A 12,759-nucleotide genomic window follows, 5' to 3' on the forward strand; every position below is an offset into this window, starting at 1 on the left:
CAAATTTTAGATAAATGTGTTATGAGACCTCCTTTAGGAAATCGCAATGTTCTTATGAGGATTGTTTCATCTCGCAGATTGATCATTTGTGGAAGAGGAAACGCATTAAAAGGTATGTGGATTTTTCTGTTTGCACGCGGGCGCTCCCATTTGCATTGCGTTTGAAGTCAAATTTTAAGTCAAATCGCAATTTTATTTGATCTATGGTGATTGAAAGTCACGAGTGTCCAGATAGAATGTTCGTGAATTTAGCATATTTGCGCGTCAGTGAAGAATTTTGTCAAATTGAACATTGCCATGTGCAGGTTGTGCTTGCGAACAAATAAGCGCATTATTGGAATAGTGAAGTTGAAACGTTAGTGAAACGCTTGCTTAGATTGCGCGTTATTTTTGCTGAACAATGCAAATGGAAGATTGAGGACATCTCGGCGAATAAAGATCAGAAAGAGGATTGTTGTGTGTGGCTTGAATTTATTGAATTGTATCGATTTTGGGAAACACTGTCATGGAATCGTAAGTGAACCGTTACTGTATCATATTGATGATGTTATTTTCAGATGAAAATTGGCCGTAGATTTGATTCGTTTCTTATCGTAGAAATTGCGCATTGCAAAATAGAAACATTTGAATGTGTTGCGGGAATGTTTAACAATGTGCAGTGAACTTATGATTTTGACTGTGTGATCTTGAAATCGGGACATCCGGTATAAAGTAAAACGCTTGTCTTATTATTGCACAAGGGAGTCTGATGCAAAACTTGCAATGTGCAACTACACTTAGTACTTAGTCTTGTAGCTTGGAATGATACCAAATTCAATTCAGTTGGACAATAACAAAGCTGTTTCATGAATTTTCAAGGGGGAAGAAGTTTAGCGACATAGTAGCGGCAGTGATGTTACAAAGACATTGATTGTTTCAAAAATTATTACCGGCTAATTGCTCAATATTTTGTCAACGTGTTTGATAGTGTTAGATGCGCTTGGCTTTCTAGTTTCCAATGGTACCAAATTTATTGCTATTGGACGAAAGCAAACCTGTTTAATAATTTTTGAAAGGGGAAGATAGTTGGCGGTAGACCGGTAGCCATTGTCTTATTTTCACCGTACTTCAAAAATTTGTAGCGGCTACATGATTAAACTTTTATAAGCGTGTTTCATATCGTTGGAAACGCTTGCTTTTCTAGTTTACAATGATACCAAATTCATTGATATCGAACGAGAAAAAAGTCTGTAAAAATTTTTGAAAGGGCCGTTTGAGAAATAACATTGCAAATATACGCGTCATCGCGAAAATTGGCCGCCGTTTCAGAAATTCATATCTCCTTTCATTTTGTATGTAGAGAGTTCGTTTTACTTTTATTTAATAGCTATAAGTATTCACTTTTGCAAAATAGGAAAGAAGTTGCATGAATGCTATTAAAAAAAGCAAAATTCTGTAGACGCGTTTGACACGGAAACTATGTACCTTTGTTGCCGGAAATGACACTTCACAGCTAAACAACATCAACTTTCATCGTCTCTCGAACTTCGCAAATAACACCAATTTTAATAACATACATATCACAAGACTCGGTTAAGCATATGGATTACAACTATGTAAAATGTTTGAGCTGACTCTAAATAGATTTGGAGATTTTAAGGTTCAAAGTCGGAGTGACTGGAATTCAAGTAGCGTGATTTGCAATTGACAAAGGACGAAAAACATACAAAACGCGCCGGTGAATTTTCGTTCCAAATTTTCAAAAGACACATTTCATTGTATACTATAAGAAATGTCTATGAAATTTTCTTGCTATTAAGACGAATATTGACATATTTCGCCTTCTGCCGTTTCAGAAATAATATTGCAAATGTTCGCGTGTTGTTTGCGTGACTGCGCGAGACTAATGCACGCAAACTTCGCGAGCGGTTTCTGAAATTCATATCTCCTTTTATTTTGCAAATAGAGAGTTCGTTTTACTTTTATTTAAGAGCCAGAAGTATTGACTTTTGCAAAATAGAAAACAAATTGTATGAATGCCATTAAAAACGACAACATTCTGCAAACGCGTACGACATAGAAAGTATGTACCTTTCTACCGGAAATGACAGTTAACACGTAAACAACATCAACTTTGGTCATCTCCAAAACTTCGCAAATAACACGAATTTCGATAACAGACATATGACAACAATCGCTTAAGTATATGGATTACAACCATGTTAAATGTTTCATGTAACTAGCAATGTAATTCGCCAAATTGACCTTCAAATCGGTCTAACTGTAACTCAAGGTACACCAATTTGCATACAAGACAAGGGGAAAAACAGAGAAACCGCGCCATAAAGATTTCCTTTCAAATTTCCAAAACGGTTTTCATTATGTACTATAAGAAATGCACGTGAAATTTACTTGTTATTAAGACCAACCTTGAAATGGTCCGGTTAGTATACTCCGAGATATGATCTCTGAAACATTCGGTTGTGGTCTAGTCAGATAACTGCACCCCCCCACTTTCATACAAAGTCTGTAAACTTCTAGTGTGTGTCATTTAGTCAGATTTCAAGGAGGGAAGTCGAAACTTGGTCCGTTGGTTGTCAATGGTAAAGAGACTAACATATTGCAAGGAGGGCCACAACGAAAGGTCAGGGGGGGAAATATCGGCAATGCAAAGTTGCATGTACAGTCATATTCAATGAGGCATATCTCTGTCAGATTAAAAGGTAACGGTGTAATATTTGACATGGTAGTACGTCTTCATGTAAGGTAACGTGTGACACTTAGTGCGCATGCGTAAGAGGTAACGTGCTCTACTGCGCATCTCTTAAAGTTTTTTTGAAAAATTGAGTGTTAGTTTTTGACATGACTTTCAAAGAGCGATATCTCAGTCAGGTTAAAAGGTAGCGCTATGACATTTGGCATGCTAGTAGGTCTTGATGTAAGGTAACGTTTGACACTCACTGCGCATGCGTATGTTGTTGCGTGACTTACTGCGCATCTGTTAAAGTGTGAATTTCGATAACACACACATGACAACAATCGCTTAAGTATATGGATTACAACCATGTTAAATGTTTCATGTAACTAGCAATGTAATATCGCCTACGAGAATCTTTTCATGTTTCATATAAGTTAAAGGGAACCAATTGTAATGGCTTATTTTCGCTAATTGCTAAGAAGTTATTTACAATTGACATTGTTAATGTTTTTCTAGAAAATTTTCACATTGACTTCATGAAAAATGCCTTCTATTTGGACGGCGGCAAAATCTGTACTGTTTTGGTCAAAAAGAAATTGGAAATTAGTCGGTGCAGACGAAAACAGACAACAAAGAATTGTCGAGTATAGACAATGGCTAGCTAGCAAAGACACTAGAGAAAGAGAAAAGACTACTGCATTTACTCGCAGATTTGGCAACATGCAGCCTCTAGCAAATTCAAGTAACCTGTTCTATAAGAAAGATGCAAACAGGTAAGAATTTTGGATGAAACACGGCAGTTGGACTTATTGCAAGAAATGCAAACAATTGGTTTGGGAAAGATTGTTTCCTCGTTTTGCAAACAAGCCTGCTATAAAATCAAAAGCCACTTGCTCGTGTTCTAACGAGAGATACGTAATTCCGAAAAAAAAAGACATACCTAAAGAATTGCGAGACCTTTCTGTTTCGGAAATTGTAGCTTTAAGGCCTTTAGATATCCATGACGGCGAATATGAAAAACATCCTAGTGGATACAGGAAAAAGGGAGGGATGTTTCGATTAGACTGGTCTACTGATTCGGTAGACACGAAGATAGCGCGATTACCTCGAGACAGTAGACGTAAATGCAGAAAAGCCTACAACTATCTCATGAATTCAACAGATAGTAGTTCCAAATCATATGTCGACAGACGAGAGGAAGCTATAACTGAAGGCCTTCGCTTTAATTTGTACGATTATGATAAACGAAATGGAGTAGAATGCGCGTTGTGGCCACATCTTTATCCTTTTACTGCTTGGTGTGAAACAGTATTAAACGGACGTCAAAGTCGCTTAAGCTCAAAAATTGCATACATTACGAAATGTCAAAGTGAAATCCAAGATTACGGTATGAGCCACGAGTTATTACATTTTCATTATGATCTATGGATTTGGACAACAGTAACTGGCGCTGTTGCCACGGCAAAGAAACACAAATGCACTCCAAACAAAGCTTTAGAAGACAAAACGTTTTCCCCAGAATATTGGAGATGGCAACACAGACTCTTACTAGATGCTGTAAGGCAATTTGGTTTCCCCAGTTTGTTTATTACCATTTTTCCATTCGAATGGAGTTTTCCTTTTCCACAATGGTTAGACAATTTAAGAGATCTAACAGGGTATGGACCAACGTGTCTGCCCACCTTTGAGACGACTCACATAGTACACATCTTGGAACAACTGGTACGAGGATATTTATGTGGCTCGAATTCAAACAGATGGTCCAAACATGTTTTTTCATATAACAATCAAAAAGGCCAGAAGAATGTTCAGACTTATTTCTATAGATTTGAGTTTCAACAACGAGGAACTGTACATTTACACATGCTTGTCTGGTTAGAAGATATCGCCAAAACAAATTACCAAGTTATTCGCGCAGACATTCCTTGGCAACACCCTGCATTAGCTCAACGTGTCGTTGAGTTACAGAAAGCAGAAAAAGGCGCCATCAAATTAAACAATGAACCGTCGCAAATTACCGATCAAAACAACAGACAAATTTTAAACTTGTTCCACACGACAGAAGCATTCAGACAAAATTTGCGTGCCTACATCGCTTCAGTTCAACCTGCATTAAAATGTCACATGGACGTGCAAACTACTGACGGGAAAGGCATGGTTTTAAGATACTGTGCGAGTTATGTATCGAAATGGCATGATGCATTCGATAGTGATGCTTTGTTTTCTGTTCGCACTGGCCCATATCAATGCGCTTACAAACATCTTCGAGGGCTAAGACGGTTAGAACCTGAAATGTGGATGAGTTTAGGAATGAAAAAACTGGCTTGGTCACAAAGTAGAACGAAAAAAGTTAGTGCTCCGTTTCCAGGTAGTACTTTCCCAAAAACGCATGAATTATATTGCAAAAGACCCGACACAGAAGACCATTTGACTTACTTGCAATGGCTACGGCTATATGACGACAAAGGAAAACGATACAAAGAATTCAATAACACGCTAGTAGGCGTCAAAACAAGTAGCCCTTCCAAAGACGTTTACTATTTTCAAGACATTGTCATGAATTACCCACACAGAAAGGTAGAGGAATTACTGCATCCTAACAATGACACCATTCCAGAACAAATTCGACATTTCGCTGTTGCCATGGATTTCAGATCCCAAGTCTGGCAAGACGAAGACGCTATCAGAGAACATTTCTCTATAGCAGGTTATAAACGAGATTACATAGAAACTTTGATAAGTTTCATAAGAAGTGAAGGTGACTTTGTACACCTATGGAAACGCAGGGTCCTAGGTGGTGTCGACAACATCATAGAACCAGTATCAACATCTGAAACTGAACAATTAACTCCGGAACAGATACGAACTACTGCCTTAGTTGAATCTGCTCCAGCAAAAAGAGAACAATTTTACGATGACGTAAATGAACCTTTAACGAGAGATGATCAAACGTCTGATGCCGACAGTGAGACTTCAGACATGCCTTCCGATGACGACGGTTCAGACAATCCTCGAGCAATTGCTCCTCAAATTCCCATAACAAACTTAGATTGGCGTCTATTCATTTTGATAAAAGGAAAACCTGGAACAGGAAAATCGTTTGCTCTTTTACATATAATAAAACGTGTATTAGAATTAGAGTACAGGGTGCTTTGTGTTACGCCAACTGGAATGTTAGCTAGCAACTACGCTGCAGCCATTAGCCACACTCAATTTACAGCTAACACAATTCACAGCAGTTTCAGATATCCTGTTGACAAAAAAGAAAGACCTACTGTAAATTGGGAGATAGCTAATTATGACTTAGTTGTTGTTGACGAACTTCCTATGGTGCCTGAAAATATCTTTGCACATATCTGCAATACCATTAGACAATTGCATGTAAGGCCTGTGTTACTTCTATGCGGAGATCCACAACAACAACAACCTTTTGACACTGTAAATGGAAAATCACGAACAGTACCTAATGTGTTACACAACAAAGAACTAGACAAGAACAGCACAGTTGTTCAGTTTTTCACACAACACAGATGTCAAGATCCACAATTTCAAGAACTCCTAGACAACATTCGTCATTATAGACCTTCTAGTAGAGTATTAAAGGCACTTCACGGTCAACGCATTCTTTATTTCAATGAGCCTACTGATAATGACATTTTCAAAGTCCTTACTGAAATGCCAGATGCAATGATGCTAACTGTTTCAAGAAATGCAGCTAACAGAGTAAACAATAGCAGCTAACAATTTATTTCAAGACAAACCATATTTCGGTCATATCCAATTTGATAATAGCGACAATCCACAGCCATTGTACAAGGACATGAAAGTAATTATAACTCAAAACAGAGATAAAGAGCTAGGAATTGTAAATGGAAGACATGCCACAGTAATTACAATACAAGGAGCATCTGTTTTTTGAAATTGTCTACGGGACGAATAGCTGCAATCTATCCGGTTACTACTCAAGTAGAAGACACTATGGTTATCAAATATCCTATTGTCCCTGCGTACGCCTCTGCTATTTGCAAAATTCAAGGACAAAACCTAAAGAAAATTGTGTTATGGTTAGATTGTGATAACATTCTGAAGGCAGTGCTTATGTAGCAATATCACGAATCAAATATCTCAAAGATTTATATTTCTTGACGCCAACGCATCCACGACAATACAGTCCCGTAGAACAGTCACGAAGTTAATTTCCTTTTTCAGATGGCTTCACCAAGTAAGTATGGCTCTGGAGGTAGCGAACCAGGCGTTAGTTTTTTTAATCACTTTCCTCGGTTTTTCTTGAGGCCCTACGGAGAAATTAAGCAAGAGTATACTTCAGAAGATCATTGCCTAAAAAACATTAACGTACGCAACTGCGAATATCTTAAACGACCGCAAGTTGCATTGAGCGAAATGGCTGAAACAGTCTCGAGCAATCTTCAACAGCTAGAACATTTGTTTATTAACTTGCCCCCCGATGTAGTAATGCCAGAATTGCGCAAATTTAACGATTTAATCAGCAATTTCAACACTAAGTCAGGAAACCAGACAACAGAAACAATGTTGCATGATCTCCTGACTTACGTCATCACAGACGATGACGATGAAGAGAGTAAGGAACTGTCAAAAGACGATGTCTTTGACGGTATCGAGATGATGGGCCACATAATGTACTTAATTGGCAACCACTACCGTCACATGCGCATGCTGGTAAGAAATCCCAATGAATATGCGCAAAAAGGCGATCTACCATTAAATCACGAGTTCAAACAGAAACCGACGTTAACATCTTTAAACAATTGGTGGGTGCAAAAAACCGTTACTTCAAGTGGTGGGGGTCTCTTTTCAAAGGGAAAGAAGAAACAAACCTCATCCCGACAGCTCTTAGAAGAGCTAGGTGAACGTCCTTAAGAAACCCAATCAGTACAGCCAGAGAGTCCTCCTCAAGCCACCACTCCCACATATTCTGACCTAAAGAAAAAATCCCGTCTCTTAAGGGCACAGGCCGAAGAACACCATGTTACTCCCAGTAAGGATAAGGCAGATACACCAGCTAAAGCAAAACCGAAATCAACACAAAAGGCAAAAAGGGTGTTACCACCAGTATCTGACTCCAGTTCGGACGATGAGCCTAGTCCACCCCCCAAAAAGAGAAAAGAAAGTGTCAGTAAACCTAGGTGTAGTCCCAAAGCTAAGACAATGTGCGATGTACAGCAACAAGAAGACATTTATAGTCAATTGCCCTCAATTGAAAAAAGCAAAAAGAAAAAGCACAAAAAAAACCAGTGAGTACACACATCGTGTTGACACATGCAACATCGTAATGCTTGTTTCTCAATTGATTAATTAACGATGTCATGATTTCAAAACGTATGTATGTGAATACGTCAATGTTCAATCAACATGACATGTTTTCACAGTAAGTTAATTGTAGTGCCAAATTGAACCTGCAGATGTCTCTGAATAAACCGTTCTCAACTGTGCTTGAAGATTACAACGAAGATGCCGTCTTGGCAAGTGGCGACGAGGTATATGTGAACGTTACGACCCCTGCTAATATTCGACATGTCTGTGAAAAGACTGATTCGATGTCTCTGAGAGACGCAATACCACCATCTGAAACTCAAGACGTCCATATGACACCTGTCTCTCCATTACACAACCGCCAAAATACACCTCCTAGGACATTGCACGACACATCCTCAGATACACTGCCATTAAACGTTACATCACAGCACAACCAAATAAATCCTACAATTCCACCACCACCACCACCACCTCCAAAAGATGCATTGCACAACAAGAAAAGAACGCCCCGAGCGTCATCCACCGATTCATCGTCGTCAGCATCATCACATTCATCGAAACACCGTAGATCACGTTCTATGCATGTCCCACGAGATTCACACAAACGCAAACAACACTCATCACACAGACATTCAAAACATCACAAACACTCAGAACACTCTACACCACGTCACTCACCACCACCAACAAGACGTCATTCACCACCACCAACTGTACCTCGCAGATCAGACACACCACGACACTATTCCACGTCTCGTCACACGTCAGACACTGCAAACACACACTCATCATGCATCATCTGGCAGAGACACTAGCTGTCAGAGAACTCCAGAAATAAGAGACAAGAATACCTCGAGCGCGGAGATGCTTTAATTGTGGGAAACCCGGCCACGTGAAAAAAGATTGCAGACAACCGCGAAGACGGTTGAAAACGGCACAAAACCAAAGAGCGCAGTGTTTCGTATTCAAGGAACCAATTACTAATTTGCATATACACAAGTAATTCTTTCAAGAGTCCTATCAATACAACGTGTCAAACAAAATTTCTGGTCCCTAAATAAGAACAATTTTATGCAATGTTCTAACCGAAAATGCCAAGTTTGCTATAGTTCTATTTGTTTATTTCCTTATTTGCAATTTTAAAACGTACGACCAGTAGTCACATCACGAATCTATTTAACAACAGAATTCAAAATATCCTAACTTGTAATGATAGGATTCTAGAAACTATTTCGTAATACTTATTCACGTAACCAATCTAACATCACCATTTTGTTTCTTTTCTCAAAAAAATTTAAAAAATCAAAAAAAAAAAACCTTGTACAAGTCATACGATTCCCATCGCCGGTGGAGAGGTAATACGCTTCGTACCAACGGAGGACGTGTATTTCCCGGCTACCTAATGATGGTCGAGAGACACGTGACTTGCTACATCGATAGTTCATTTCCTTTTTCAATATATTCCATATGACAACTCATTCCGCTGACCTTCTTTGCATTCCGGCAACAATGAGTCTGTGTGGTCAACAGATGATACCCCCCGCGTTATCTTATGTCTTAAATGCCTTACACGTTTAGTACATAAGATAGCGCAAGATAATAGTCGTTTTATGACGGGGACCGGAAAACCAATGCCATATGCAATAAATGTTTCAGTCTCCTATCTCGTCTCTGCGTATGTCTCAACATTGCCCATTGCTTTCTTATACACTATCAGTAAATATTTTCAATCCTAAGACACCATTTTAAATGATGTCAATATCATTATGCTTCAAAAATCATTTGGCAAAACGTCACCCCCCTGACCACCTCTACATCGTCATCTACTCGTTACCCTCGTTTTCTCCATAAATAGATACTAAGGAGTCTTTGCTAGAGGATTAATCAACTTTTCGATAGAAAAGACTTAAGAATTAGAGTAGATATGATAGGGAGAGCCGACATCCAAGGCTCAAGAAAGCAACGTCGCTACGAACGCTTGGCGAAGCCACAATGCCAGGAGCCCCTGCGGGAAATATAGACAGCTGGGTGGGAGGTGGGGCTACCGAAATTAGGTATCCGACTCGCCCCTGCGGTAACTTGTCTGACACCTCTGGCTTAAGACTCCTAAGGGGCCAAAGGATCGATAGGCCACGCTTTCGCGCCGATAAATGCACCGGACTGCTACCGAGAGTCCGGGCAAGCCAGCTTGGACCCTTTTGTTCTACGGCAGGTTTCCGTCCTGCCTGAGCTGACCTTGGGACACCTGCGTTACGTTTTGACAGATGTGCCGCCCCAGCCAAAACTCCCAACCTGACGCTGTCTCGGACAGACCAAACCCTTTTTAAGGGTTCAATGCTTGAAGAGATCCGCTTGCTTGCGGTTCAGCGATCCTCATCCGATGAGTTCAAAAACACACAAAGAGTAGTGGTATTTCACCGTTGGGCCCCCCCGTTAAAGAAAGGACCCTCCCACCTATCATCTACACCTCTCCTGCTTTCAAACCACGGCAGACTAGAGTCAAGCTCAACAGGGTCTTCTTTCCCCGCTGATGCCGCCAAGTCCGTTCCCTAGGCTGCGGTTTCGCTAGATAGTAGATAGGGACAGTGGGAATCTCGTTCATCCATTCATGCGCGTCACTAATTAGATGACGAGGCATTTGGCTATGGATGCACCTGGGCCAATTTCCGCAAGAATGTCCCGCCGACCTCCCACGGTCCTCGCCCAGGCTTTCGCTCTTTTGATTAAGATGTAAGGCGGAGAGCTTGAACCGCAGCCATAATTCCGATCGAGAGGTCAGAGAAATCTGGTCCCCAGAGGGGATTAACCACCATTCTATCTGACCGCGTACGTTGAGCGGTGGAAATGGCTCACGATCCTATTTCCGCGCTCCAAGGTTACAAAGCTAAGTAGACCAAGGAACGCCCCGCTCACTCCCAGGCTTCGCAGCCCCCGGGCAGATGGTAACGCCATCGAGCCCCTCCAATTGAGCGCTACGGCCGAAAACGTGATTTCATTCGTACCGTAACGATCTCGGATCCACTCACGGACTGACGGAGTGTCATAGTAATCGCACTTGCTGCCATGGGCCCGCGCCAGGTCAGCATTGTCTGCTACGATCGTGACATCGATGACAGTCACAGTCGAACCACGCGTGACGATCAGATCTGGCCTGCGTATTCCCGCCGGAGTGGGAATAGCTGGCTCTCGGGTGATGGCGTACCCTTTCTGGGTCAGCGCCTGTCCAACAAGATCAAGGATCTTATCGTGCCGAGCAATACGAGATGCGTGGGTTCTGGGACACACTTGTAAGATGTGCCCCAAGGACTCTACTCTGCCGCAACAGTCGCATCTGGTCGTAGCCTGGGGACGGCCTCGACTCGTTCTTAGCGCGGTACCAATCAGGTTACCCCTAACCTTTATGGCAGCAATGTACGAACCCGCGGTGTTTGGAGCACCGCACCCCCTCACCGAGTTTACCCATTGGTGGAATTCTGGCACCTGTGAAGCATTTGCAAGGCCACGACCGTCCGCCGAGTGGTGTAGCATCGCCGCCAGAGTCGCCTTCAGGTCGCTCGATGATGTAATCTCGCGACCGTTCAGCGACGACCGACGGGTCTGCTTGGCCAGGCCCGCGCTTGCTGATACTGTTCTTAGCATTGCAGCAATCACAGGATCCGGTGAATCCTTCAGTCTTGAAAGGCGTTTAGCCTTCATGAGAGGAACAACGTGCTCCTGGAGAGGGACTCCCAACCCACCCTCAACCACCGGGGCATGGAAGAAGGGTATCGTGGTGTCCTTAGGCAATTTCAACCAGGATCTTACGGCAGATCTCACCATCCGATCGAGCCATTTAAGATACTTAGCGGATGCTGGTGCAAGCACCAGCTGATGTTGACACTTTGGCAACAGATGGTACGTGGCGATGTAGAGCCTCTGGCAAGGCAGAGTTCTTACCGATTGAAAGTTTGAGAATAGGTCGAGGCCGCCTCGGCCCCGAGGCTCTAATCATTGGCTTTACCCCCGATAAAACTGCGTTCGTAGAGCGCCAGCTATCCTGAGGGAAATTTCGGAGGGAACCAGCTATTAGACGGTTCGATTAATCTTTCGCCCCTATACCTTAAATCAGACGATCGATTTGCACGTCAGAATCGCTACGGGCCTCCACCAGAGTTTCCTCTGGCTTCACCCTGTTCAGGCATAGTTCACCATCTTTCGGGTCCCGACGGACGGCCGCGCTCTCACTCCGACCCGAACCTCGCACGGAGTGCGGGTCGCGGGTGGGTCGACGATGCGCCACGAGGACCTAGGTCCTCCCGGATCTCGCCTCCTTTCACTTTCGTTGCGCCCAAGGGTTTCCTTCACCCAAAGACTCGCGCGCACGTCGGACTCCTCGGTCCGTGTTTCAAGACGGGTCGGACAGACCCGGCCGGTCGTCGACGTCTCGGACGCGCAGAGCGAGGATGCGCCGTCCCCCTCGAACGGACGCCAGTCGTACGGGCACCGCGTGCGGTCCCCGACATTCGAACGCCGAAAGGGAGGTCGGCGTCCCGGCCGTGCCGAAGCACAGCGCGCGCCGCAAAAACACCTCGGTCGGTCCCGGCGAGCCCCTCGCCCAGCCGAGCTGTAAACGGCCACCGAACCACGCACGAAGCGAGGACGGCGACCCACCTTCCCGACGGGCCTCTGAACGAGCCCCGGCACCGACCCACGTCGACGCGCACGCCAGAGTTGTCCGACCGACGGGACGGAGGAGCCGACCCTCGCCCGACGGTCCAAAAAGGATCCGTCACGCGAGGTGCTCTCTG

Source organism: Montipora foliosa, chromosome 2 (assembly GCF_036669935.1).
Source record: "Montipora foliosa isolate CH-2021 chromosome 2, ASM3666993v2, whole genome shotgun sequence".
NCBI classification, from domain to species: Eukaryota; Metazoa; Cnidaria; class Anthozoa; order Scleractinia; family Acroporidae; genus Montipora; species Montipora foliosa.